The 26,782-nt window shown below is 42.6% G+C and overlaps 1 protein-coding gene across 1 annotated transcript in view; it reads left to right on the top strand.

Moving 5' to 3' along the window:
- Nucleotides 1-26,782, top strand: part of MED12L (mediator complex subunit 12L) — a 326,539-nt gene that overhangs the window by 163,818 nt on the left and 135,939 nt on the right. The gene's annotated exons all lie outside the window — the stretch shown is intronic.

Below are 26,782 nucleotides of genomic sequence, written 5' to 3'. Positions count from 1 at the left end.
TTTTCCTCATCATTATAAATATCTCATACTCTTATTTCCCTGCCCCCTCCAACATTCCCCTCAAAACTTTGAAGGCTGTGTTTTGAGGTTGGTCTCAGTACCGCTGCTGTAATTATTTCCATTGTATTGTAAACACCTGTTTGATGGGGTATCAGGGAGGGTTTGTGCTCACTTAGCCTAAAACTAAATAATTACTGGCCATCCTGTCCTATCAGTTGAAGAGCTGAGGGCAGTAGGAGTGAGGTTTACCGGATAAGAAAGAGGAAACTGCCTGAGAGCCTTTACTGAAAGCTTCTCATGGCCCGTCTCTCAGAAAATCGAACCTAAGCTCATTCGCTAGCATGTAATTGTGAAAACGCAGCATGGAGAGTTTTCTCATTTATATTCGACGGGACGCCCTTTCCCTGAAATTGTTCCTCCTCAAATTGTAGTTTAATCTGTGTATATAAAAACTTCTCGGGCTTCCCTGGTGGCGCAGTGGTTGAGAGTCCGCCTGCCGATGCAGGGGACGCGGGTTCGTGCCCCGGTCCGGGAAGATCCCACATGCCGCGGAGCGGCTGGGTCCGTGAGCCATGGCCGCTGAGCCTGCGCGTCCGGAGCCTGTGCTCCGCAACGGGAGAGGCCACAGCAGTGAGAGGCCCGCGTACCGCCAAAAAAAAAAAAAAAACTTCTCTGGGTCATAATCTCGGTCGTAACCCACCCCGGGGAGATTTTGATCCACATTTGGATCCTGCCCTGCAAAGCCCTGGATGACCTGGCCGGCCTCTGCCCGGTTCCCTCACTGCATTTCCTGTGCTCTTGGCCTCACCCCTTCTGGTGCCAGAAGGAGTCGCCTTCTTGCCATTGCTGCTGCTGCCGCCTCTCCCCATCCTCCCCCCTTCAACGAGTCAGTCCCATCTTGGGGCCTTTGCATGTGCCCTTCCCTTCCCTCTGTCTTCCTCGTTTCACTCAGGTCTCCTGTTCCGATCCCTCATCTTCACTGTGACTGCTCCTGGTCACCTCCTCCACGGGGGACGCCCCATTCTGCCCTACCCCCATTCTGCTTAGTGGTTTCTTCCCCAGGATTATAAGCTCCTGAGGTTAGGCGCTTTGTCCCATTCACTGCCGTGTCTCCAGCACCTGCTGGCACAATGGAGGTACTCAGTTCTGAACTCTTGTTGGATTAATGAAGGAATCAAGGAAGTGGAGATGCCTATAGAATTTAATGTATGATGCTGTCTTTTGAGGCTTTAGTCTCAATATTGATGGCAAACTAAGAGAAGAGCTTCTAACATTTAAAAATGAAACAGTTCAGAAAAACTATCCGTCTTTCAGTTTATTTTTCAGAGCAGAGACATGTAGCTTCTGAGAAATTTTCTAAAAGCAGAAGTGCCATGGATTGATTTCTCATCTTTGATCATTATATTCTGCTTTTTGATTTTACTCTTGTGTTTATGTCTTATATCATGAAAGCACTTTCGAGTCTTTATTCTCATCTTCTCAAACGCGCACTTGCAGACTGTTCACCCCCGTCGCATTAGTGATGACAGTCTTACAGTATATTCAGAGTGCCTTCTCTCTAGGGACTCAGGAAGTATATGGCTGGCTCATCCAAGATCATCCCTCTCTCTACAGAGGGCTCTGAGCCGTGGTTTCAAGAAGTTTCTGGGCCTCTGGGCTGGGCCCCAGGGCTTTCCAGGGGAGCTTCCAGGGAGGCTGATGGAGTTTTTGCCTCAGCTTCATCAGGAGCATTTCTGTTTCTGTCTGTCTGGTGTATTAGCATTCCCTGTAAGATTCTGAGTAAGATTCGCCTCATGAATAAAACAATATCGGAACACTTGTGATTTAGAGGGGCCTCTTCCCTTTTCAGGGAATAATGAGAGGGCTTGCAACAGGGCCTTGTAACCCTGAGAATCGAAGGTGGAGACAAAGGCAAGGGCAGCCTGTTCTGGATGAGTCTGACTAGTTCTGACCCAAGGAGGCGTTTGATTGATGTCTGTGCCTTGAACTTAATTACAGGAGCTCGTGAGCCACTGGCCTAGGTTCTACCGGGCGGTGTACACAGGTGCCCTTGGCTTTGCCGCCACCTTACCTTGTCTTTTTTCAGTTCCTCCTTTCTCCCGAGTGTTTCTGTTTGTGGTACAACATTGCTATGGAAACTTTCTGCTAATGTCTGCTCCTGGCACTGTGCGTTTGGGGAAGGCTCATCTGATTTCTGTTAAATAGTTCGATTTCCCTTCCTATCCTCAATTTCCAAGGCATTTAAAATTCTCCATTAAAATGAGAACACGGACTCATCAAAGTCGAAATGTAAACAAACTTGTGAAGTATTTTAATCTTATCATTGACTGTATCTGGAAATCCCAAACCGAAGAAACTTTGGACTCATATTCATGGAAATGGAAAGCAGTTTGTTGTTGAGTGAATGAACTTAAGTAAACGCAGGGTGCCTAGACTCTAGGCGTCAATACAAACTGTATCTGCATAAAAGTGCTTGTTGTATAAGAGTATAATCCCTTTTTTGGGGGGGGAGGGGGTGCATTTTTGACTTCCACGTTAATCTTAGCTGTATGAGATGGGGGAGGGGTGCTGCGTGTCATTTTCCTTGAATATTCTTTTGTTGTTCTAGCACTTCGAAGATTTTAAGTAAATGAAGGAGTGAATGAGTAAGTGACATGAACAAATCCGTAGAAGGGAACTCCAGCTGTAGGAGAAAAGCTTTGGGACTTGGTGGCTTGGCACAGGGAAAAACAAAGTACGCACACAGGGGCATTCGGGTGTCTGGTAAGGAGAAAGTCGAGTCAGAACACAAAATTGCTGTAGATGTAACATGTGTGAAGAAAAAGTGACTTCTCCTAGGGAAGCAGTGGTATTCTCATGTCCAGCGTGCCAGAGGGTTCTGTCGTTTTTATAAACTCCCTCCTCCCTGGAAATCAATCTAGCCACTCGTGGGGTGCTTTCAGAGTCATTTAGAAGGGATTTTAGGGAAAACTAGGATTTACTTCACAGCTGACATTGGTGAATTGTATCGATGCTGTAAAGTACAAGAGAACTTTTCTAATTAAGTAGTGCCTGGGCAGCTCATTCTAGAGTGTATTTCTTGCATGATACAGTTTCTCACATTCTTTAAATGAAAAGTTTATTTTGACTATTATTGGAACCCTTAAACACTTCATGGAACGTTTGGCTTAAGACAATATTTCTTACTGGGAGTTTTTTGCTACTTTTATTCTTTTTGACCTTCGGCGATAGAAAGGATTGTACATTTAGGAAGGCATAAAAATAATGGAGTGCTATTAAGGAAATGGTGATAATTGAAATACTTGATGAGAAAAGGCGTTTAAATGCGTAACTTAACCAAATTCAAGTAGCTAGACACAAAACCCTCTTTTCTCTTTAAAAAGAAACAATACCATGGGGGCTTCCCTGGTGGTGCAGTGGTTAAGAATCTGCCTGCCAATGCAGGGGACACGGGTTCGAGCTCTGGTCGGGGACCGTCCCACATGCCGCGGAGCAACTAAGCCCGTGCGCCACAACTACTGAGCCTGCGCACTAGAGCCCGCGAGCCACAGAAAGAGAAGCCACCGCAATGAGAAGCCTGCGCACCGCAACGAGGAGTAGCCCCCGCTCTCAGCAACTAGAGAAAAACCCACGTGCAGCAGTGAAGACCCAATGCAGCCAAAAATTAAATAAATAAATTTAAAAATAATAATAAAAAGAAACAATACCAGATTTATATGGTACTTTCTCTTCTTTTCGACCTAAATTATAAGCAACTACTGTTGGTTATTTCTAAGAGCTGTTAGCTTGTGAAGCTGGGTAGTCATTTAAAACAGAGTACTTGCAAGCTACAAATGAGTGCCTAGGTTTTTGTTTAGATGTAAAGAGTTTTCCTATGGCAGTTCCTCAACTGTAGTGTGGAAACTTAAGCTAAGGCAGAGTAATAAGAAGTGAGCCTTGCTAAGCAATGAGTGTGTTTTTGGCTCAAAACTATTAAGGAAGCAGCTGTCACAATATAGCTCTTTAGAATTATCAGCTGTATTACTTAGTACTTATGAAATGCTCTGTGCTCCTAGTTAATTTCTTAATTTCTCCAAGCCTCAATTAAATGGGAAAGAGTATTTTTACTCTTCTCAGTCCTATGTTTTCTTAGTAAAATCTCAAGGAAATAGCTCGAAATGCTCTATTTTAAGATGCATGGGGTAGTAGACTTTATCTGAATAGCAGGAATACTTCTCTTTATTTTTTGAGTTGACGTGTTTTCCAGATGAAATATTAGTAAAACGTTTTTAAAAGTCATCTAAATCCTATAAAATAGTGTGAATGTTTATAGAAAGGTTATAGAAAATATGTCCCCTGAGAGTAATGTTTTTAACATTTATTACTCACTTTAAAGTAAGTTTTCAGTAGAACTGCTGTGAATCACTGACTGTTTTTATGGAGCCTAATTCATTAAAGAGAATTCAGTCTACACTAATGACATTGTAATTGTTCTAATGCATACACAAAGAAGAAGAAAATATTGTGAGCAAAGTGTTCGACATTTTTTTTTTTTTTTTTTGATGCTGGCTTAAAGCTGTTATTTGTGCAGAAATAGAAACTTTGGATTATCCCTGTCCTAGTCAAAAGCTTATCATAAGGCAAGGCTATTATTATAACAGTTCTAAACAGATGCTTCCGGTTTGCTCCTTTGGGTCACATTCATGACTTTTTTCTTGAACATCTATCCAAGATGTTCTTGAGGCTGAGCACGTGCCCCTCCAACAGGCTTTAAAAATACATTCCTCTTAACCTGTGGGGCATTTATAAATGAATCAGCAGTGTTTACAGAGCACCTGTTCTCTGCAGAGATCTATTACCAGATGAAGTGGAGGAGTTGAAGAAGCAATTCAGGATGGATCATACACCTCAGTGTAAAACTTGAAACCATAAAGCTAACAGAGGAAAATAGAATGTGTTCCCAATGCTGGACAGGCAAGGATTTCTTAGGATATTAAAAGCACTAAACCATAAAATAAAAAATTAATAAATTGGACTTTATCAAAATTTAAAACTTTCGGGCTCCCCTGGTGGCGCAGTGGTTGAGAGTCCGCCTGCCGATGCAGGGGACACGGGTTCGTGCCCCGGTCCGGGAAGATCCCACATGCCGCGGAGCGGCTGGGCCCGTGAGCCATGGCCGCTGAGCCTGAACGTCCGGAGCCTGCGCTCCGCAACAGTGAGAGGCCCGCGTACCGCAAAAAAAAAAAAAATTTAAAACTTTCATTTTTCTTTGGACACTGTTAGGAAAATGAAAGGTAAGCCATAGATTGGGAGGAAATATTCACAATTTATAACTCTGTTAAAGTATTCAGGCTATCTAAAGAACTCTCATAAGTCTGTAATAAAAAAGACAAAGGACTCAAAAAAAAGACCAAAAGACTTAAATGAACAAATCACATACGAAGATGTTTGACCAAGGAACAAATGAAAAGATGCTTCCCATCATTGGTCAACAGGGAAATGCAAATTAAAATGATGAGATACTACTTCATACCCATTAGAATGGCAGAAAAATAAAACAAATACCAGAAAGCTGATGATGTCAACTGTCGACAAGGAAATGGAGCAATAAATAGTTTCATGCATTTTTGATTCGAGTGTAAACTAGAAAATACACTTTGGAAAACAGTTTGGTAACCTTTTATCAAGTTAAACATATAACTACCTATGAGCTAGTAATTTAACTCCTAGGTGTTTACCTAAGAGAAGTGAAAACGTATATCCACGAAAAGGCTTTTACTGGAATGTTCATAGCAGTTTTATTCATAATAGCCCCAAATTGGGAATGACCCAGATGTTCGTTGACAGATTAAAATGAGTAAACAAATCGTGGTATACTTATAGAATACCATTTAGGGATCAAAAGGAATCATACATGCCAATAACATGGATAAATCTCAAACCAGTATGTTGAGCCAAAGCAGTCAGACACAATGGGGTATGTACTGTGTGAATCTGTTTAAATGCAGTTCTACTGCAGGTAAAACTAAGCTCTAGGGACAGAAATCAGGAATGTGGACACCTGTGACTGGAAAGGCGCACAAGGGAACTTTTGTGATGGAAAATACTGTATTGTAGTAATTGGGGTGGTGATTACGGGGTGTCAAACTCATTGAATTTCCATTTAAAATGTTTTCCATTTTATTGCATGCAGTTTATACCCCAGCCCAAATTCAGTGGGGGAAAAAGTCAGAGCTGTAAAACTTGCTCTTGGAGCAGTAAGCATATTGAGCAGACATCATGCATGTTGTAAACCACATGTAAATGGTACATAGGATGTTAGAACGATGGCAGAGATGGCAGGAAGTATGAACGCTGAGAAAAAAGCATGTCAGATGGGAAAGGTTCTCTGGGCAAGAGATGGTTTGTGTTGTGTTCTGGAGACAGAAATGGATAAATCTTAGAGATTAGGATTGGAGAGAAAATACTCCAAACAGGGTCAGGGTCTCAGGCCAAGGGGTCAAGATAAGAATAATAGAAGACATGTTTTGAGGTCAATAAGCATGTTAACTGAAGTTGTTTCCCTATTCAGTTTATCATTTCCCAGCCCTCTATAGCTGTATCACTTTCCTCTTTCAAGACTTGGCCTAATTCTGTTCCTTCTGTCCACTAGATGCTCCAGCACACGGTGTTCTTTCCCATTTCTCAGCTCCTATTTTAACTCCACAGCACAGCACTTAAATTTTCCCAGGTTATACCCTACACGTTGAGTGTGTATTTTCTCAGAACATGTTTTCTGGGGGAAGGTGGTTTGTCCTTCACTGCTCCAAGTGAAATGCTGAGTCCATCATCAAATGCTAGTTAAGGTTCTTTGGATGGAGGTTTGATAGATGTGCAGGAGAGGACACCTGTTGGAATGTAGGTTTACTACATTAAGTGTATGCTGTAGGTTTTTACATATAAGAGTGTTAATAGCTGTAATTTTTTGACTGTCGACTGTGTACGAGGCATTATGATAACTATTACGATAGCTCTTCCTAGGTAGGTGTTTTTATTCTGTCTTTACAGATGAGTAAACTGCGCAGGCAGAGGTTAAATGGCACACTGGAGTTCGAATATATCTCTTTGGCTTCCACCATTCTTGTAGTCATCAAACCACTGTATTTGTGTTCCTGAGAAATAAGGTGATGACAGTGATGACAACAGTAAACATTGCTTGTACTCTTATGTCACGCCAGTCACTCTTTGGGCACTGTATACATATTAATTCATTTAACTTCCATGACAAGTGAGGGAAATTATTCATAGGGTCATTAAGTAACTTTATCAGGGTCATATCAGAGTAAGCAGTATGGAGTCAGGATTTGAACTAGTGGGCTTCCCTGGTGATGCAGTGGTTGAGAGTCAGCCTGCCGATGCAGGGGACATGGGTTCGTGCCCCGGTCCGGGAAGATCCCACATGCCGCGGAGCGGCTGGGCCCGTGAGCCATGGCCGCTGAGTCTGCGCGTCCGGAGCCTCTGCTTCGCAACGGGAGAGGCCACAGCAGTGAGAGGCCCGCGTACAGCAAAAAAAAAAAAAAAAAGATTTGAACTAGTCTGATCCCAGAATACACGGTCTTTGCTCTTGATTATCGTGCTCTGCTACTTGGCTTTGCGAGCATGAGGACTGGCGTCTCCCTTAGCGAGAACAAGGCATGCACTTCTCCTGAGGTGGGGTAGGGATAGGAATGGATTTATTAGATAAAAACTAGTGAGGCAGGATGTTCTTTCCATGACATATTTAGTTTGTTAAAATAAGATGCTCCTTATTGCCAACCATCCATGAGACGTTTGTGGAGAAATTTTACTGTGTCTTTTTTTTTTTTGCGGTACGCGGGCCCCTCACTGCTGTGGCCTCTCCCGTCGCGGAGCACAGGCTCCGGACGCGCAGGCTCAGCGGCCACGGCTCACGGGCCCAGCCGCTCCGCGTCATGTGGGATCTTCCCGGACCGGGGCACGAACCCGTGTCCCCTGCATCGGCAGGCGGACTCAACCACTGCGCCACCAGGGAAGCCCTACTGTGTCTTTTCCTTACTCGGCTAAGACAGGTTCCATTCTTTTGAGGGCTTAAGAGTCTAGGTCTGGGTTTGCTTTTGTGGTAAACTCTTGTGGCTGCTCCAGTCTTTAAAAATTCTCATACTACTTGAACTAAACTAAGAAACTGGACATGACTGGCAATGTGCTACAATTATAATTTATGAGGGAAAATTAGTTCCAGAACTGTCAGCAGCGGAGCCATACTCAAGAAGAAGAATCTCGCCACAACACCAAAAGATTAGGGAATAAAGGTGCATTGTAAGTTACGGTAGTGTATTTAAAGGAAGTATTTATCCTTTTCTAAAAGTGATTCCTACATAGTCTTGTTTCTTGGTTAACCGGCTACCTGCCTGAGTGGCCCTGGCGACAAGGACTACTGATTGCACATTCTTCATAGGCTCAGTGATACAGAGGCAGCTAATCTTACATTTTAGGTTTTCTTTTCATCTCAGAGCATATTCTTTCCCTTCCTTTTTTCACTTCTATAAAGATGGTGCTTGCAGAGATATTTATAGTAGGGAAGGAAGCGGTGAGATCCTTGTGCAGAAACATTGTTGGCAGTTTCGGGGCCAGGAAAGAGAATATGAAACACTACGGGCCACCTCCTAGGATATTTAATTGAGTTTAGTATTGCTTCCCATACTCCATTTTCATCACAGTGCGTTCAGGGCTATCAGCTCCTACCAGGGTTAGGTCTGAGATTTGGATCAAGTCAGTACATGTTGGTTGGCTTCTGATGAGATTAGGATCCCTTCCAAACCTCTCTAAAGAAAATAAAAATGTAACCTAATAAGTTAAAATAGGCCCAGAGATTGTTGTCATACTGAAGAAGTACCACTTCCTAGAGGAGAAAGATTGCCGATGGGAAAGGTTGTCTTTGTGCCTATTAGAATGTAAGCTCCCTGAGGCGAGGGACTCTTGGAAGCAGAGTATCTCCAGTATCTAGAATCGTGGCTGCCACACAGTAAGGAATCAGTGTTTGTTGAATGAATGAATGACTGAAATAGCTCTAGAATGAGAAGGAGATTTTGCTTATCCTCTGTAGCAGGATGGTAACATTCGTTAGATGAAGCCTCCTGTGAGCTCATTTACCAGCCTTTGACCTTAGGGCTGGAAGTGCCTGTAAGCAGCAGGTGGGCCCTGCTTTCCAGCCAGGTATCTCCCCCACGATAAAAGAAAGGTTAACACACTTCAGGTCGGCTTGGTGTAAATTGTACCTATAGTCCAATCATGTGATAAAAATAAGTGTGTGATCCTAGAAGACTGAGAATCAGATTCTTTTTCCCAGTGTTCACACCAAAGTGTACAGTCTCCTTTGGGCCAAGTCTGAGAAACCAAACAGCTGATCTTTCTCTTTTTTCTTTGAGATTTTAGCTTCAACCGCAGATGTTACATAATTGAGCAGAAGCCACCGACCCCTCTCTGACTTTTATCTGAAAGATAAAGGGTCAGAACATGATACCTGAGGCCTTTGATGCTTTTCAGAAACAGCAGATGGAAGACTTCAGTGAAGAATAAAAAGCCAGCAATTTAATTTAGGCTGAGCGAAGACAAAAGATTTCAAAGGAATGGAAAATGTATCAGATCCAAAAGCATATGACCAATATTTCACTCTGCCTTTAAAAGAACAGGTGGCTTGAGAAACTTTGTGGCAAACTTGGTTTTTCTGTGAATTAATATTTCCAAGTTATTACCACAAAAATAAGACGAGTAGTAAATTTCCTACTAAGTTTGTACTTTTCTCGGGTGCTAGTTGGGAAAAGAAAACTCCCTGTAGAGGAACCAAAATATTTAGTAAAAAGGATTTTAAAGACCTGATGGAGGAGACTTGATCCCACATGCTAGAAATTTAAACCAGACTTTATATAGTTTGATGGTGGGTACTTTTTTGGTAAAGATAGGATACTTCTTCTGAAATGGGTTTCTGTAGCCATGATCCCTAGACTTTTAGGCGGCAGTGCATCTTTCAGCATTCAGGGCAGCGATGGGTTTAGTACCAGGATGTAGTAGCAGACAGGCACTTAATTTGAAATCCCAAGCAGTAAACAGAATCCAACCAATGAAACCCCTTTGTAGCATCCGACCTGAAGGGTAAGGATGACCATGTAATTTATTGTCCAAACCAGGACACTTCTGAGGTAGAAAGGGGGAACCGTTTACCATTATGCCAGAAAGCGGGTGAAAACTAGAGTTGTCTCAGGACTTAGTGACACTTTACCCAATGGAATTGAAACTTGCACGTGCAACACAATTACCTGGAAGCCTATTAAAACACAGACTGCTGGGTGCCACCCCCACAGTTTCACGTTCAGTAGGTTTGGGATCAAAAATTTGCATGTCTGACCAGTTCACTGGTGATGTTGATGCAGGAGCTTGTCTGGGGACTGCACTTTGAGAACTACTGCTCTGCCTAGACGGGCATGGCACTCTTATGCTGAGGATGTAATTTTCAGTTGAAAGAAACTCTCCTTAGTGTTCAGTCCTCTTCCGCTAGACAGTCCTCTGCAAACGAGGATACCCGTGAAGGAGACGGCAGAAAAAACTTGCGTTGGCTTCGACCTGTGTCTCTGTGGACTGGTCTGCTCTTGGCATTCCAGAGACAGCTCCCTGGTACCAACCTAACCTTCAAAGAAATGTTGAAACCAAATGGAAGAAACATGACTTCTGGTTTCTTACCATACAGACTTTGGCTTGGGGAAGCCTCAGCACCTAAATTCACTCTAGAGGCATTTTATAGAATGAACATTGTTATGGGCAACAGTGTTCCTCTGCCCTTTCCCTTTTGCATCTGAAAAAGCAAGGTGGGTCACCAGCGGCTCTGCTGGAGCCATCTGAGAAAATGTGGCCAGGGTTCTTGCTCTTGGTGCATCTGTTCCAACTGGCACAGTCTGACCCGGAAACACAGCTTCACCATGTGCCACCAGTGTGGGCCATCAGTACTCTGCAGGCTTTGTCACATTGGACTAAGTGAACTTGCTAGAATTGCGTCATGCAGGACTCCTACCTAACTACGGAAACAATGCTAGCTCTTTGTACGTTGGGAAAAAAAACCCCAAACCTCCAATATTTCTCAGTTCAGCAGTTGACTTCAGAAACATCATAGATCTAATGGGAAATATCTGTTTGTTTCTCTTTCTTTTTAAATCAAAAATAATGGGGGGTGCTTTTGCTTTTTAAGCATTTATTCATTATTTTGCCCTCTCGTTAACTGACTTAGACTGAATGAGAAACACATAGATAGATTTATTAGTCAGGCAGATGTGAATGTGGGATTCACCGTAGATCAGTGGTTTTTAAAGGGTGGACCCCCAGATCAGCAGCATTACTATCACCTGGGACTTTGTTAGAAATGCAGATTCTCTGGCCCCAACTTACTGAATCAGAAACGTTGCGGAGTAGGGCCCAGGGATATGCGTTTCAACAAGCCCCCGGTAATGCTGATGTGTAGCAAAGTTTGACAGGCACTGTTGTAAACGGTTTTATGTTATATCTTATCTGTCTGTTTTGGTCTACAGAGGTATTGAAATGTCTAAATTATGCTTTCCAGTGGTCTGATATGTAATTTCATACACACCTGCTTCGATTAAATGAGTCTTTGTAATAATAGTGAAAGCAATGATGATGTTAGCCAACATTCACTGAAGTTTCTACATTACTATGTTAAAGATTTTACAAATAATATCTAATTTAATCTCACAGTAGTCTTGTGCTAATATCATCACTGTTTTACAAATAGGGGAATGGGACTCAGGAGCTTGGTAGACAGGCCTCTTGGAGGGTGGTTTCTTAGTATTTTGCTGCCTGGCGTACCCATTAGCTGTTTTAATGTGTCTCCCCCCCCACCCCCCCAAAATTCTCCTGATTTTGAGAGACTGTCTTTTTCTACTCCTGTCTCCTTCCCCCTTTTGTGTCCTGTTTGAATATGTCAAGGATAATTATAATTTTATGTTTTCAGAGTAATTTTTCTCCCCAGTATATGTGTGTGACACTAGATTGAACATTCTTCTCACCAGGGAATTAGAAATACTGTCCTACGAACGCATGATTGAGGATGAAAGTAGTTGAAGAGGATTGAAGGACATGCCAATTGGCGACTGGTGGGACAGCGTGGCAGGGCCGGGAGGGGTGTAGCAGTGGGAAGGCTGGGCTGACTGAAACCCTGTGGGGTGCAGGTACCTTCCTTGTGCCCAGGGGCTCAGGCTCACTGTGATATCAGCTGGGTAACCTTGGTCAGGGTGGTTACCTCCTGTCTGCCTGCTTCCTCAGGTGTGAAATGGGCACTTGCACACCTCAGCAAACAGTAGTTTTTTTTCCCCACGCCCTGCCCACTCTCCCTTCCTGGGTCTTCACGCTTTGAGTATCTTGGTGTCCCCTCATTTCTTCCTTACTAGGCTGTAACAGACACGACAGTCTACAGTTTATGTGTATATTACCAGTGTGTAATGTGTATATATGTGCATACTTTTATGTGTGTATTTATAGATTTTATTGAAGTATAAAATTTATTTATGTTCACAGATCATAAAAGGTTATTTTGATATTTTAGAGCGAGTACATTGTTTTATTTATTTATTTTTTTAAACTTATCTAGGTTTTTTTTTTTTTAGTGCCAAAGCTGTTTTCGAGTCTGTAAGTTTTAGGAAGATAAATATGCAAGCTATAGAGTATTTTCTGTTTCACCAGTGTGACCTTTGGTTCACTTTCCCCATAGAATTAGGCATCCTTGCTTGAAAAAAATATTTCTGATTGGTTCACTGTGCTGACAGTGTGGATCTGCGCTAATTCCCCTGTGTGTCCTATAAATTTATAATGTTTAAAGTATTTTAAATAATTTAGCTGGTTAGTCCTAGGCCATAATAAGTTAACATGTGAACTTAAAGTTTTGCTATGCACAGGATAGATGTTTGTGATTCACTTTCAAGGTAAATACATACTTTACTAGGTATTAATAGGGTTAATTTATCCCAAGAACAACAAAGATAAAAGCTTTTATCTATATAAATATATGTACAAATAGATACTAACTGTATATCTATGCCTACATGAACTGGCCAACCAAAACATACTCACACTGGCTTATAGGTATTATTGTCAGAATTGAGTTTGCAGTTTTTAGAGGCAATTTTGATATATATCTACAAGCTTTTGAAATGTTTGTCCTGGGTGAATACCTTTTAAGCATTTTCTCTGATATCGCCTCATCACAGATGTATTTTGACAGCCACAGTCGGAAATCCTAAATAATCATCGATGATAAAATTTCAGATTTGGATCCCCAAACCAGCACGAGCAAATATATTACTATATCAACCAATTATAGTTCTCAAACCCAAAGTAACTTACTGAGAAATGGGGACAGTGCAGTGGTACTCGGCACCACTGCCGCCTAGCCCAGAATTCCCCTCTTCCATTCTCATGCCCCCTTCACACACCCTGATGTTCTTTCATGGAAAAGCTGTTTCCTTACCTGTTTGTAGCCCTTCATCTGTGAGTCAAACAGCATTCATTTCAGAACATGTCTCAGTGGACGCTCCAGGTTAAGACTGTTCTAGGCAGAGTTCTCGCTCGTCTTCAGGAACAGATGAAAATCAGGAACTTGACAGAAACCATGAGATAGTAGGTCAGCTGTCACTCTGCTGAATTGGTCAGTTAGCGCTCACTCAAGGTCGGGAAATGGAAACAAGGAGGAAGAGAGATGTTTGGATCTCCGTGCGTGTCGGGCTGGCCTCCGTGCTAGTTCCTTTCCTTCAGCGATCCCTAAAAAAGCGTGGTCCTTTTTTTTTTTTTCCTTCTTGAACTTTTTTCTACTTTTTTTTTTTTTTTCCCCGACGTCGCCACGTCATCCGGCAAATGAACAGCCAGGCAACAACCTCAGCAGGTTTTCTTTGTAAACTTTGCCATTTGCCAAATTCAACATGTGGTAAAAGGTGGAGAGCTGGTGGGGTCACTGAGGTAGGAAGACGTGGCTGTAGCTACCACACTCTCCTAAGAGGAAGCTCTCGTGGGGGAGACAAAAACTTCCCTCTACCCTTCTAGGTTCCTGGGGCTGGCCTCAGAATTACGTTGACATGAGACCAACTAAAAAGTCTAATAACATGTGTACGTGGGAGAGACCCAGGAAAACTGAGTAACTCACCAAAATGGCAGAAGCCACCACCTCAAACTCCATCTTCAACCAAAGACAAGAGAAGATGTTGAGGTTAGTGGTCTGGTAATTCAAAGGGGGGGGGGGAAGGCAATTCATAGGAAGATGAAAGAAGAGCCAGTGTTTGGTAAACAAACGTTTGCTGTACCCTGTACAGAGACAGTGGGACCCCGAGAGGCATTTTAACAAACAAATTCTGCTAGGTTCCTCCCTGTCTACACACCTAATTCATATTATACTGTAGGTACCTGTAGTGGTAGCTCCCTCCCTGGAACAGGTCCTCTACCTAAATTCTTTTAGGCAGTTAGGGGGGTAGGTCAAAGGTTCCTGAGTCTTTGGTGCCTGGATTGTTTCCAGCTCAAAATAATTAGCAGGCCTAAGAGACACATTTTGTGGGGGGGGGGGCAGGTTTTGCTCCCCGTTCCTTGTCAGCGGCCACACGGTGTAACAAACAGGTGGTGAGCGGGGCTCCCCCAAAATGTGGAATTAGTATTTGAGTAAAGAAGCATTCTGGCATCCATGACCCCATCTGTTAGATAAGAGGTGCTGTTATTGTTATTTTTTTTCCCACATTAATTTTTCCATATTTAAGCATTACTGACAAATCTTGGGTTGGCCAAAAAGTTCGTTTCGGTTTTTCTGTAAGATGTTATGGAAGAACCCAAACGAACTCTTTGGGCAACCCAACAGCTCCCAAGTAGGACTTCAGATAAACTCATCATGCGTTAATCTTTCGCTAAGTGTGTGCTGCTAATGTTACTGTTTGGAAAGTGAGAGGCAGGAAATCTCTGTATTTTGGGTTTCTTTCAGGTTGTATGATATAATTCGTAATGTTCCAAGGAGTGCTCCAGTGTCTTTCCCACTGAAAAATCGTGTGCAGTTAGAGATGGAAGTACTCAGAATTGGGCTGCAAATCCCTCATGTGTGACTCACAACCAGATAAGAAATTCTGCCCTGGAAGGCTCTTTATTAGGCTGCTACATTGCAGGTGTGTTCTCTCAGGTGGTTCCACGGCCGAATTGTGGGCTCACAGTTTAACGTGTCAAGTTCAATTTGACTTAAAAACATGACGTACATTTGCAGTCACAGTGGTCAGTAGTACTTATTTCTGTGCTTATGATATGCCAGGTGCTGTTCTAGGTACTTTACGTGCACCTACTGTGTAATGGGCTGTGTTCCAGGCACTGGGGATGAAGTAGTGACTAAATCAGACCCAGGTCCCTTCCCTCATGAAGCATATTTGCTTATTTTGAGTCTTACATACAAACCCAGTAGTCACTACTGATCCTTAATAGACTCGGCGGAGGCCCCGAGGGACCCAGGGCTGGTTTAGGGAAGCTTCCCACTTGGCTCTGCCTGGGTGCACCCATTCTCCCTCCCTCCCCGGTGCCCATAGAGTCCTGGCTGCTGCTTTGACCCCTGGGGCTCAGAGCACCCGTTTTCCTACAGAGGCTTGCTAGCTTCAGCTTGCAAGGAGATCTGGTGGGCAAGTACATGTAAGGACAAAGAGACATAAGGACGATTACCAGGGCACATTGCAGAGTCCTTCAGATGTAAACATTATGCTGATGAAATGGATGATTTGGCACTAGCAGTCTCTGAACTGCGGCTCTCAAGACTTCCCTGACTTACTGCAGGAGGCTCTGTTTATTCTGACGGTCTCAGAAACACCCATTATTTGTCCCCGTGCTCTCTTGTGCTTCTTGCCTTCTCCATGGGGTGCCCCGTGTTTGTATGCAGCATGACTCAGGTGGAAATTACCATTAAATTAAATTCACTGGATCTGCTTGTTTTCCTCTTGATACCAGCATTTGCAAAGTCCAAGGCCAAAGGGAGAGCCCTACAGGTGGTCACCCGATGGCAGGTAGTCCTGCCAGATAAGTGAAGTAGAGCAGGTGTAAGACCCTTGGGGACTGAGGAATGGTGGAGAAGTGGAGAGCTCATGGCCCACCCAGGGGTGTGGGGGGGCAGCTGCTCAGCTAGACCTTGTCAGGGTCCAATGTTGCCTCCTCTGTGGATGGGCCAGTGTTGTCAGAACCTCAAGTGGTGATTGCCCTGTTTTAAACACTTTTTTGTGTTTATGTGTTTTAACTCATTGCGCTCTCACAACAGCTCCATGAGCTGGGTGGGTTCCACCTCTTTCTTAATAGATGAGGAAACTGAGGCACAGAGATGTCCCACAGCCCCTAGAGTTGGGATTCGGACCCTGGCAGAGCCGCTCCTGGAGCTCGTGCTCTCAACTGCACTTTTATGTCTCTTCTGGTTTCACGTGCCGTCTAAGTCAGACACTTTTCAAATTGTGTAGGCCTGATGTCTTGTGGGCCGAAACGGAACCTGACTGACTGACTGGCTCGTGGGAAGCCGGTTCGTGGCCTCTGCTTTATAGCAGTTGTATCGGCAGGTCGCCGGGGGACTCAGATGAACACTTGTCTGCGAGGACTGGATCAAAGCACAGATACACATCCTTTCCCACACTTGATTGAGGAGCGCTTTCTTTGTATTGGATCCTGTCACAGCCAGTTTACACAGGAACCATTTGAGGGACAGCTGTTTATATTTTTACAGATGAGAGAGTAGAACTTGGGAGAATGTAACGAAGTTGCTCAGGCGAGGAGGTAGCTGGGCTGGACTTTGCAGCCAGAGTTTAGATTCAGAGTTTAGGATTCCTTCCCCAGTTCAGCGGCTCTTTTCTACAGCCACGTGAACAGTGAACGCTGGTTCATTAATTCATCAAGCATCTGAGAGCCGGCTCCTCTAGGCAGGACAGGCCTTGTTGGGAGCACAGGAAAAGTGTATTTTCTCATCAGGAAATGCTGGTTGTACGCAGGTGTGACATTTTTTAATCTGAGGTAAAGAGAGTGATGGCAGCAAATAAGTGGTGAGGGTAATAATGATGATAGATACCAAGGCGAGTGGTAGAGTTAGTGGTTAAGGCTGTGCTTGCCTTGGAACTGGGGAAGATGAAAACATAAGGATCCAGGAGGAGCTTGGTGAGTTGTCTGTTCATCTTGTCTTCTCAGGATTGCATGTTTCAAGACAGAGTGTCTGCCTTAGTAGAGTTTTTGGCTATAGGAGCTTACTGCCGGCAGGGCAAGGGCACGTCCTGTGGTTTCTCTTCAAATGTTTGGGAGGCTTTTAAGAAAAGCCTGAGGCTACCACCTCTTCACCCCTAGGCGGTCCTCCTTGCCCTCTGCTCACCTGGGGACTCTGAAGCAGTTCTGACTCTTTTAAGGTCATTGTTTATATACTTTGACTGACTGGTCATTGACACCAGCTGGGGAGCTTTAATGATGCAGATTCCAAGACCCTGCTTCAAATGAACCAGTCAGAGTCCTTGTTTCTGGCTCAGAATTCTATATTTCCAAAAGTGTCTGGGTAAGTCAGAAATGTGGCCACGTGTGAGCCTCCCTGCCTTGCTGTTTCGGAGCCTCTGATCTTACAGCCCTTGGAGGAACTTTTATCCTCCGGGCAGATGTCCTGCCTCCTGTTTTGTCTAGCTCCCTCCAGCTGCCTGGCCCTAATCAGTTACCGCCATAGCTTTGGACGCCCGTGCAGACCCTGTGCCCTGAGAGCAGACGTTGTGATGATCAGAGAGAGGAGAGATTCATAGGGAGACCTTGAGACAGAGACTAGGGCTAGAACATCCACAGATTCGGTGAAACCCAAGGAGGAAGTGAGAATATCATCAGGGGCTTATGTAGCAAAAACAAGAATGTCTGACTTCTCCTGGGGCCTTGAGTTTTATATTTCAGCCTGTCTTCTCTGATCATTTTTTTTTTCCCTATTGGATGTCAGTGAATGATATAAACCTGTCCTTACACTGTCTGTTGTTACTCCTTCTTTTTAGCCGGGAGGTTTTAGGAGTGGAGTCTTCCTTTCTTTATGCACCTCACTCACCCTGTCACCCAGATATTAAAAACTGGCCTCAGGTGTCCCAGAGTGTGGAGCATGTGGAAACCTGGGCATATCTGTGAAAGACTTAGACATATTTCGATGCAGGATGTAAAGTTGGCCCTGCAACCATTTTGTATTTCCTTGAGATTTATGCTGGGCATTTTGTGGATATGCCTAAATGTAAAGATTAGCTTGTATACATTTTTTTCTCTATTAGAAATGGAAATAAGTATCTTATTAATGTTTGGAAAAATATTTTATCTTGACAAACTATTGATCCTATTTTGTGTATTTTAAAAAAGAGGTATTTTGTTCTGATGATTTACGACGCAAATAACGTGGCTTTATTCAACACTAGACACCAGTTTCAATACAAAATAAATAAAATACTAACGATGATGGTAATAATAATAGTAGTATTAGTAATAATAATATGTAGAGGGCATATTTCCTGCTTCCAGGGTTCCAAAAAGGAAAAAAGACAACATAATCGATGTTTTGTTTTCCTACTGTCTCTGATGCTTTGATTTATGCCGAATAGTTCTCTGTTCCCTCAATGTATTCCCATTTCCCTTTGTGGAACCCTAGGATTAAAATACCACGGGGCTTCATCCTGATTAATCTCAGAACCCTCCACATAACCGGGTATGACCGTCACCCCCAGCCCACCCCATATGCTCACACATGCGCACATTTCCTTTCCCCAGCATTGCTTCCAGGCGGGACTCTGCCTTGTCGGTTACAAGACTGGTTATATATAAACATCTCTTGTGTGTTTGTGTACAAATAGAGTGAGTCTAACACGGGGAATCCTCCAAGGTCTGTTATCGTTTCCAGTCATTTTCCATCCAGCCTGGCAACGACTGCCTTAAAAGCTGGTTTACTTTACTTCTATAAATGTCTTATTTTGTTCCTTACTCCAAAATCTTTTCTTTAGGTACAAAAACAACCTTATTGTTACTGCCTTATCCCCAGTTTTTCCCACTTGCTTCACTGGACGGTTAGCCACACTAGAGCAATTTGCTTTTTCCCACTTGCTGTCTTGGGGACTTACTCACGTTAGCCCTATATAATTATGCCATTTTTTCTGCATAGCTTTGTAGTATCCCATAATTTATTTAGTCAGTCCCTATTGATGGACATTTAGATAGATATGGACATTTTCAATGAATCTATTTTAACTTCAGGAGCTCTTTACTGGGTTACATTGTTTTAAAAAAGTTAAAATAAAGCTTTGCTGACAAGTGATTTAGAGCGGTGTGTGTGTGTGTGTGTGTGTGTGTGTGTGTGTGTGTGTGTGTGTGGAGAGGGGGTTATGTTTGCAGACAGGATTCCACTGGACATTGAGAGATATACTGGGTTAAGGATACAGAGAATTTTAGTACAAGGCTTAATAGAAACATTATAGGAAAGTGCAGAGAAATTTAAAGGAAATGAATTTAGGGAGTTCCCTGGAGTTCCGGTGGTTAGGACTCGACGCTTCCACTGATGAGGCCCAGAGTTCAATCCTCATGGCCAAAAAAAAGGAAGAAAGGAAGTGAGTTTGGAAGTTGCCCTCGAAAAGGATCTGTGAAGGAGCTGGTGTCTGAAATGATGGCTCTTTTATGTCTAGAATGGGGTGAAAGTCAATCTGGGAGGAAAAGAGCGGTGTAAGCTAAGGCATCAGGGAAGAAAAGTCAGCCGAGGCGGGTGGGGCATAATGTGAGGATATCTTGATCGTCATGGTGAGGCGTTCATAATTCACTGTACCATGACACTTTCGAGCTTTGTGATACAGTAATTGAAGACGTGCTTTAAAAAGTGTGATCTGGTAGAAAAACATGGAATGCAGACATGCCTTTTTGTGTTTCTCTATGTGAAGCATCAAATCCTGCCAAAGTCAGTGCATTGATTTAAGGTAGTGGAAGAGCGTGGCAGAAATTATGTCTTTAAGACATAATTAGTCACTGTACTGTAAAACAGTGCTATCTCGTTTGTTTATTTTAACCTCTTGAAATGAGCGACAGGCACGGAAATTCGTTGGCAGTTGTGTGCTTACCTTTATCTGAGAGTTATTGGAGAAACAAATGTCTGGTACGATAGCTCCACCTTCTGGAAGGTTGGCACCAGTAACAGTTCATAAAAAGAATTGATATGTGCAATATTTACATATTTTGTGGACGGCTAACAAAAACCTCACTTTGAAATAGGCACTGACGTTGAGTCATGAGTTGAATACCTAGTCTCAATTAGTTGAATTGCTCAAACAGGTTTTCTGTGTTGCTAATATTAGATTGGGTTTAACCTTAAGAATCAGAAAGAATGAATTTCAGTTGATGATATTAGCAAAGCATCAAAATTGAGAACTCATAGTCACAAAAACAAAATCTCAGTGCATGTATTTCCTCTTCTATGTATGGATTTTTGGAAAGGTGCTCATAAAGCCAGAGGGCATTTTCTTTTATCCCTCGGAGTCTCCAAAATGTATCCTTTCTCATTATTTCCATACTGCTCTTAAGACTCAGTTCACCTGTCACTGTCCCTGGGCGTGTCCCTGATATCTTGGCATTGTTCATATACTTTCCACATGGCCTATGTTTTTATATCAATCTCAGCTGGAGTGGGCAGTGGCTGCCTTGGTTGGCTTGTTTCGGTCTCACCAGTGCCCACTCCTATAGCAGGGTCTCAGAAATGTTTGTTGAGTGAATGTGTGTTACCAAAACACACAGGGGAGAGACAGGGAATATCCCGCAACTGTATGGTCTGGTCCTGTAGGTAAAGATAAGAGAGACGATGGAATTAATCTGAAAACAAGGACTGTGGATATTTTTAAATACGGTTAACCCAGTGGCATCAAATCATCTACTCATTTGTATCTGCCCACTTTTGAGTTCCTTCCGTAGGTTTCTGGACCCCCGACCTGCATAATGATTCATCCTAGGATGGGTCCCTTAGAGGATTGCGCGCTGCTTTATAAGACGGTTTATTTACTTAGCACTCTGACGGCTCAGCTATTTTAGTAAATCTAACGTTAGAACAACTTAGGAAAGTGAGCCCTCAGAAGTCACTGAGAGAAGCTTCGGCTAGAATGAGAATCTTCTGCCGGAAGGAGACTCATGGAGAATGAATACTTCATTTTTATTATGTCGATGAAAATAATAAACAGTCTGTAACAGGAATAGAAAAATAGAAAATAATAATCTGTAACAGGAATAGAAAAATGTTTGATTTGAGCCAAACTGAGGACTACAGCCCAGGAGACAGCCTCTCAGATACTTGAGGAACTGCTCTGGAGAAACGTGGTTTTCAGCACAGTTTTATGTCTTCTCAGAACAGAGCACATAAAACAAGTCAGGGATACATTCCTTCGTGGTTTCCAAAAAAAGATCGGCACGTACACAGTGAGTCAGTGTGGCCTTGGCCCCTGGGACGGGCGTCTTGTCATGGAAGGAGGACCAACACTGGCACCCCAGGAAGGGAAGAATTTAATCCTTATTTTTAACAAGGGCCTTTACTTCTGGTCTGGGCACCCTTTTCTTTAATAATTAAAGCAGATATACAGTGTATGTTTGATAGGTCACAAACAGGCTGTTCTGTTAGCACGAAATTCAAGTCAACTCACATATAGGGCAGAATGACTTCCCCGTGCCTCGATATCAGTTAGATAAACCTTTTATCAGTTAGATAAACTTTCCCAGAGTTGTTCCGACAAATAGATGTCGCCTGTTCGGGTCGCCTGTTCGGGCTGCGTGATGTGTGAAGAGCAGGCGCTAGCATGTTGAGGGGAAGGTTTTGTGGTGGGGAGACTTCAGCGAACTTGCCTGATGTTAACTGAATGCTGTGGGTGAGCTCATGCAGGTTTTTGTTGTTGTTGTCCCCACCCCCCCCAAGACTAAGCACACCTGAAATTTGTAGACTCAGTCTTCTTCTCTGTGCAGCAAACTGCTGTTAGCTAAAGCACACTTGTATGTGCTTCTGCTTTGCGCAAGTGTCGTGTGGTCCTCTTTGGCAATTTAGTTTCCTTGGCAGCGTGACCGAGAAATTTTTCTGTGGTTTTAGGCCATTAATGCTGTAGAGAGCTACGTACCTGTTTAGTTCATATTTGGAGCACAGCAGTGATTCTTAGACTGTTTTGCATGGACCAGTTGGCGTCATCAGAATGAAGGATCAGTGAGGCCAAGTTTCTGTGTTTAGTCCTCAAGTGAGCTGTTCAGGGAGCAGCGGTGCGTGTTGCCCTTGTCTTATTCCCGGGGATCACGGGGTGGGTTGAATGAGCACGGATGGTTCCACTTGTGTGACTCCATCATGACCGGAAGGCTCGTTCGGATCCCATGTTCTACTCCTCCTTCAGGAGCCTGGCAGGCTTCCTGTAGGGGGTGTTTATCTAACCCGAGTTGTAGTTCGTGGGTGACGTCAGTGCCCTCAGTGGCCCAGCCTCCTGACCAGCCTGTTTGTTTAGTTGTCTCCACGGAGGCCGGTGTGTTGGAAGGACAAATGCAGCCTCCCCCTCTAAAATCCTGTTGAAATCATACCAATCATAAATTTCGTACTTAGTCGTTAATAGTGGGACAAAAGATTTGTGATGGTTTTGCTGTAGAGGAGAGAGAGAATTTAAACTAGAATTTAGCTTATGTGTTCCTTCAGGAAGCCAAGGCAAATAAAAATACTCAACTTGGGCGAGCTGGGTTCTTAACTGTGGCGTTGAACAAAGCCGCTAGCAGCGACCACTAACCTAGAAACCGTTATCCACCCACCCAGGAAACCTCCATTAGAGATTTTTGTTGAATACCTGCTCCTCCAGCATCCAGGGCTTCCCAGTTTGTGTTAGTAAACTGGATGGAAGAAGTTTCACTGTGGGGCCTCTCGCTGATGAAATGGCTGGATTCCCTGAGCCCTTTTTCCTTGTCCTAAGCTGCTTGTTTAACTGGGTAACGCAATCCTAACGTAGACGCGAATTTTCAGATGCGCTATGCCCACGGGTTTGCCCGCACTGTCTCAGTTTACACCCGTGCCAGCTCAGTACGTGACACTTGCACTCTCAAAAGTTATCTAGGTTTTGATCCTGAACTATATGCTCATCTGAATTATAAGGGAATAAAATGATCAAATATGTGTGATTGATAGGCTTAACTTAATGTTCTCTTAATAGTGAGTATAATCTTTCACATTTAGTAAAGAAATTATTGAGGCTTTGCTTAAGGGTGCTTCTCAACTTCAACCCCAGCCTTATCTGCAGTGGTGAAATAGTTTGTGCTCCTGGCATTCGGTAACATAAATAATTGGCAAGGCTTTTGGTCGTGTCATTAATACCTTGAGGCGTGCGTTTCATTTCAGTATTGAGCCGTGGTTAAAGCCAGAAATTCTGGAGCCAGGTGGCCTGAGTCTGGATCCCAGCAACAGCTTTTCTGACCTGTGTGACCTTGAGAACGTTAGGGTAATACTGGTGCTTCCTCAGGGGTTTATCAAGGGCATGAAGGTAGTTGATGCAGGTCAGGTGCTGAGAACGATGCCTGCTGTGTAGGGAGTGCCCAATAAAAGTTAGCTATTTTTATTTCATTAGAAAATAACCATTGAGTGTTAAAAGTACTAGGCAAGAAGAGTATGTGAGGGCCTGGGACGGAAGGGAGAACCTGAGGCCTCTAGCAGCAGTGCTGGCAGTTTAGAATCGTGGTGCAGTTGGTTTGTTTTCTCCTCTCAGCTGGGCGTACGGTGGGAGGTGGGAGCCAGGTTTGCTGTGCTCCCAGGTCCTTGCTGGTCCATGAGATGACACAGCCTCCCCTGGCCCGAGGCAAGCCCGATGCAGGGCCAGGCCGGGTGGAGGCCTAGCTTGCCCACTGCATCTGAGGGCAAATCTGCAAGATTTGGTGCAGGGCTGCTAATAGGGGTGAGGGCAAGAGGGGTCATAGGATGACTCAGAATTTCCAGTTCAGGTGTCTGGGTGGATGGTGATGCTGTTAATGAAGTTCCAGGGTTAAGGAGCCTCTTTGGATGAGGTAGAGAAAGCGATGCAGTCCATATTTTTATGGTCCCACACTACCGCGCAAAGTGAGGTCTGTGTGTGTAGATAGGTTATATTATGTCTGGCTTTCATATCACTGTACTAAAAATAGGTTGAAATACATCCCACAGAAAGAGTGCATTGGGTTTGATGGGGTTGAGAAGCCCTGATCTAGATGATTCCAAATTTATATCATGTAAGTGTTCTGCCCAGTATTCATGTCCTTATATATTTATTCATTTTCCCATTGTGTTTAATGGTGGCATTTCTCTAGCTGCATGAAACAGCACATAAAAATCTAAAGACACTGGTGATATGGTTCAGGCTTTTTGAGGAAACACAGAGATATTTATATTTGATACTTGACAGATGGCTTCACTGTTACTGAAAGTATTTTGGTTTGGGCTAGTAGTAACAAGCATGGGATGGGATGTTTAAGGTCTGTTTCTAAGGACTATTTGAAAACCATCACAGGTTAAGGAGCTGAGTCATGTTTGTTATACTAAATCTATTAGCCCTCGTTATACATGCTGTGTGTTTATATGTGTGTCCAGGTTAACATGCCTAGAGTGTTGTTGGAAAGTCTTGTTTATAACATTTAAACCTAAACTTAGACTTGGAAGCTTTGGGCGGTCTGGTGACTAATTCTAGCTTCTTGTTCATAAGCTAGACTGATTTAATCAGATGTGTGGCTCATTTCTGAGAACTGCTGCAACCGGTGGATATTCTCTGGCATTATTCAAAGAGAAATTGGCCACTTTATCAAGAGCTCTTGCCAATGAAGCTGTTTGAAAGAAAGGAATTTCCAGTTTAGTTCCATATCTTGCGTTTTCAAATGAGGAGAAGAAAAGAGAGGTGGTCTGATAGCCACATTACACCATTATAAAAATCATTTTAGATGATTTCTTGTTATTGTAGCTTATAAGAAAAACTTTAGAATATTCACAATAAAAGTTGCCATTTGAATCCCATGCATTTCTTGATACGTTAAAAATTTTAACACTGACAATCTTATTCCTCCTCCTTCAACTCTAATAAATAAACTCTAAAAAATCATTTTATATTTAATTAAAATTTTTTTGTATGTCAAGAAAGAGCAGCCAGTATTTGTTCCATTTTCCCTGTGAAATCCATGTATGTTGCAGCCTTTTTAGTTTTTTTAACATCTGTAAGATAATTTCTTATAGGTATTAATTATTTTTTTAAACATTTCCAGCATACATTTGTCTGGGCAGCTCCAGGACTGTTTTTGGTGTACATTAGCATTAGAGATGACTGAAGGAATACTCGGGGGAGGGGGGAAGGGTTAGGCCATGTTATTGTGTAGTCAGTCGCAAGCAGTAAATAGGACAGGAGTCGTTTTCTAAAGTTGTTTCATGAATTTTACCACTAGATGGTGCTAGAGGGCTGGGGACGGGAGCTAAGTCAGCATCTACCAGATGTTTATGTTGAAATTTGAAAATGTTTGATCTTAAGAAATATTTACTTTTATAATTTACTTAGATATAGCCAAAGATTATTGTAAATATAATGTTAGACTTTTTTTTTTTTTTACATGGTATGTGCCTAGTAAGTATTTATTGATTCGATAGCTGTCTTCTTGCGGTGTTCTGTCTGGGAGAAAACTCTCTATTTATGAGATTTAAGTGACCCCCCCCCCAAGCTTTATTTTGCCCTTGTTGTTTTTTTGTTTATTTTTTGCATATATATCACATTTCTCCAAAATGATCGTAAAATTTGTGGTTTAGGTTGTACTGTCTCTATGCACAATTTTGGCTTTTTTACCTAAATTTATGGATTTTCCTTGTTACCATTCCCTTGAAGCTTTAGTTGAGAAAAAAATTATGGTATACTGTTTGGAAATGAGAAGAAAATGGTATGAATGGTATAATGAATATAACAGAGTTAGTAATCCACTGAAGATTTTCTATTAGTTTCTCTGCATGTAAGTTTTATAAGTAATAGAAAAATTTCTTTTTGAAAGTATCTGAATATGTTTCTCATTTGCATAAAATAAAGAATAACTTTGTTATTTATTGCTGCCTTAAGAAGGTCCTGAAATATTGAATATAATCCAAAGGCTCCATGTAAGAAATTTTAGATTTCAAGTTTAAGATTGTTTCCAAATTATCAATTAATTAAAAACCAGTCAAATAGAATTCTTGTTTTCTTCAGTATTAATGCAGTAGTTTGTATTAACTTATGACACCAGCACAATATTTTATGCTGTTCCTGTTGATATTATGTTAGTTATATAAATGATTCATTCTTGGTTGGCCTGGATAAGTAATTTTTGTGACCACAATGTGAGCATTGGTGTAAAAAACAAGCAGTATGATTCTGATGTTTTGGTAATATAGCTTTAAAAAAATAGGGATAATCCTTTCTATTTTTTTCCTGAGTCAATGTTTTAAGATGTCCCATTGATTTAATCATGTAATTTCAGAGAATAAATCCACCCTTACATAAAATGTACCCACTAACTCTACAGCAATCCAATTTTAGAAACATGAAAGTGGGATTGAAATATTTTAAGGACCTCTTAGACTGAGGCCTGAATTTTAGAGGATTAAATGAAGTCTGGGGTTTGGTAAATTTCAGAGCAGCACATGGAGCCGTTGATGCTATTAAAGATGGTAGGTTATTAGTTTTTAGGTTCTGAGGTGAACATGCCTTTAACAGAATACACACACACACACACACACACACACACACACACACACACACACACA

The sequence above is a fragment of the Monodon monoceros genome, unplaced genomic scaffold (genome assembly GCF_005190385.1).
Source record: "Monodon monoceros isolate NGI ecotype Baffin Bay Population unplaced genomic scaffold, NGI_Narwhal_1 Super_Scaffold_11, whole genome shotgun sequence".
NCBI classification, from domain to species: domain Eukaryota; kingdom Metazoa; phylum Chordata; class Mammalia; order Artiodactyla; family Monodontidae; genus Monodon; species Monodon monoceros.
This window is presented reverse-complemented; position numbering and strand designations above follow the sequence as displayed.